Source organism: Apium graveolens, chromosome 2 (genome assembly GCF_009905375.1).
Source record: "Apium graveolens cultivar Ventura chromosome 2, ASM990537v1, whole genome shotgun sequence".
NCBI lineage: Eukaryota > Viridiplantae > Streptophyta > Magnoliopsida > Apiales > Apiaceae > Apium > Apium graveolens.
The window spans coordinates 194,458,726-194,462,279 of NC_133648.1; positions in this window are offsets into that span (position 1 = coordinate 194,458,726).

Genomic DNA, 3,554 nt, shown 5'->3' on the forward strand with positions numbered 1-3,554 from the left:
TGTGCCTGGTGCTAGATCAATCGTGAACTCGATTTCTCGATCTGGCGGTAACCCTGGAAGCTCGTCTGGAAAGACGTCTGGAAACTCGCATACCACTGGAATGTCTTCTATTCTAGGACTTTCTTTTTCAGTATCTAACACGTAAGCTATGTACGCCTCACATCCTTGTCGAAGCAATCGTTTAGTTTGTATCACAGTGAGAAATTTCTTCCGCTGTTTTTCACCTTTGAATATTACCGTTGCATTTTCCGCAGTCCGTAATTTGACTTTCTTATTCGCGCAATCTATCTGAGCATTATGACATGCTAACCAATCCATTCCCAAAATAATATCGAATTCTCCTAGCTTAAAAGGAATTAAATCTACTGAAAAATGATGTCCAACTATTTCTATATCACACGCAGGATATACTCGATCTACCGGAACTTGGTCGTCATTCGCTAATTTTATAATTAACATTTTTCCCAACCATTCGATTTCACAATATAACTTATCAAGAAATTCTTCAGAAATAAATGAACGAGTAGCTCCAGAATCAATTAATACTTTTGAACTTACGGAATTCACCAAAAACGTACCTGCAATCACAGTTGGACTCTGCACCGCTTCTTTCATTGTCATGTTAAAAGTTCTTGCTTTGGGTTGATTAGGCGGTGGTGAAGGTAATGCTAACACTCTCGGAACACTGGCTGCCATAACTGGTCCTTTGCAATTTCTGGAGATATGCCCTTTCTTTCAACACTGAAAATAAGTCATTTCCGTTTTTCTACCTGTTGGACATTCGTTAGAATAATGCCCTTTCTGCTTACACCGATAACACGTTACATCCTTTTTGATACATACACCAGTATGCTTTCGATTACATGTCTTGCAGTACGGCACTGGAACTCTGACCATTCCCTGCTGACTGGAGGTTTGGAAACGATTACCTGTCTTCTCTGGACCTTGTCCTATCCTTTTAAAATTCAAATTTGCCCGGGCTTGAAATCCCGGCTTTCTGCTGGAGCGATCTTGGAAACTTCCATGTCCCTTGTCTTGCTGAGATCTTTCACTTTCCCCTTCTATAATCAAAGCTTTCTGAACTACGGCAGTATCCGTTGTCAATTCGAAAACTGCAACTTGGCCACGAATCCATGGTCGTAACCCTTCTTGAAACCTTTGAACTAGCTTCTCTTCAGTGTCAACCTGTTCCAGAACAAACCTAGCCAACTCAGTAAATTTGGCTTCATACTCTGCCACGGACATATTTCCCTGCTTCAGTTCAAGAAACCTAATCTGCATTTGGTTCTTCACATAACGAGGAAAATGCTTTTCTAAAAATAACTCTTTAAACCTATCCCACACAATAACATCTTCACCCTCCAAAGCCTTTTTAGATTCCCACCAATAATCCGCCTCTCCTTTCAACAAGTAACTAGCAAAATCAGTCTTCTGGTCCTCACCTATCTTCACTAGTGCGAACGCTTTCTCTATTTCTTTTAACCAGGTGGTAGCTTTAATAGGATCAGTAGACCCTTCAAATTCTGGAGGTTTAACTGACTGAAATTGTTTAAAAGTAACAACAGGTAATACTTGTGGTAATTGAGGCTCAGGACGAGGTGGCTGTTGTAATATTTGTTGTTGTATCTGCTGTTGTTGATGCTGCATCTGCTGCTGCATCATCACCATCTATTGTTGCATCAGATGGAATATTTGGTTCATGGTCTCATTAGTCTGGTCTTCGGAATTGCTGTTAGAGGTCTCAGCCCTACTCTTTCTCTTTGGTGCCATCTTCTTTCTGATAATAAAACAGGTGATATTTATTTAACAGTTTAATAAACAATTGACAATATGTAAGGAAAACAATTTATCCTGTATTAATAACATGGTTTATTTAAAGAAAACAGTTGCTGAATGTAAAGACTGGAAATGTAAACAGTTAAATAAAATAATTGTTCTCTTTTTTTTCTTTTTTTTTTCTTTTTTTTCAACAGGAATTATAATATGGAAAACTGTAAAGTGAAAGTAAATGTTGTAAAACTGTAAAGACTGAAATTTAAATAAAAGGAATTGAAAAAGTTCATCTTATATATGCGTGACACCAGCTTCAGGTGTAAATGCTTGATACAAAAAGTCTCGGGCTACTGGTCATCACTACGGCTACAAGTTAAACTACTACTACAACTTAAGCTACTGATACACGCGTACACACTACTCACTAAGTTATACTATGCTGCCTTTATATACATATGTACTCTGGAGTCACTGTCTCAAACCATCTCAGAACCCAGGAGGAATACGCCGAAGCTCCTCCCTAAGTGCCTGGACCAAAGTCCGTGCCAAGCGGAAAACCCTGTAGAACTCTGCAAAAGAAGGAGGTCCATCATGAGTCAAATTATCCAACTCCCAAGTAGCGCTCATCAACACTAACTGCAATCGCTGTCTCATATAATAATCCGGCTGTAGGGCCGCTAACGGTCCTCTGTCCCTCTGATCAAATAGATGTATAATCTCCCGACACTATGCCCGCCAATACTCCATATCATCCTTCATAACTCTATACTCATGGTATGGTACCATATGCGGCTGAGCAACCTGACCTACTGACTCCTAGGAAGGAACCCTCGGTATACCTGCACCCTGTTGTGGTAAACCTAACTGTAGATCCATATCATGCTCTCTCTTCCCCTTAATTGGAATCATCTGAACTATGTCCGGCTCTGGGGCATGCACTGGTATAGGAGGTAACAATGGTGGTGGTGGTAACTCCTGCTCAATACCTGGTATAAACTGGTGCTCAACTGGTAAAGGAACCATCGGCTCAAAGAACTCATATGGATCAAACATCTCCACGAGGTCATGAACTATCTCCTGAACTGGTGGTACGGGCTCCTGTGGCAATGGTGGTGGAGGTGGTAGAGGAAGAAACATATACTCAGATACTGGAGGTATAACTGGTGATGCTGGTCCAGTGAGTGTCCTCTCAGAAGACGCAGAATAACCAGAAGAGGCCATCTGATAATGTACCAAAGAAAAGAAAAAGTCACTAACAATCCTAAGATTTATACTTCCCTATTCTAATCTAACCTAAATCCTAACACTATTCTTCCTAATTTGACTATCCCTATCTTATGTGATCTCCCTATTCTATCTTAATCCTAATGTTCTTGTTTTCAGGGACCAAACCTACAGCTTTGATACCAAACCTGTAATGCCCTCCAGACCCGGGGTATAAGTCTGGGGGTTACTAGCTAATCACCAAACCTGTACAATCTGATTAACAATTAATAAAGAAATGAAATTAAACCCCTTTTAACACTAACCAGGATCTTTTTAGGTTGAAGTATGAAAACAAGAAACACTAACTGCTTTTATTACAACCCAACATTCAAAATCTCACAAACTCTCTTTATTACAAACCATTGTCTAATTCAGTTGAAGCTAAGTTCAACTTTTATTCAAACACACACACTATCTATTAACACTCTACCTGCTCGGGCAATTCAAAGTTTTCTTCCTAGATTGGGATCAACACCTTGGGTATGAGAGGATCCCGAGGCTTGACCCGTTTCTTT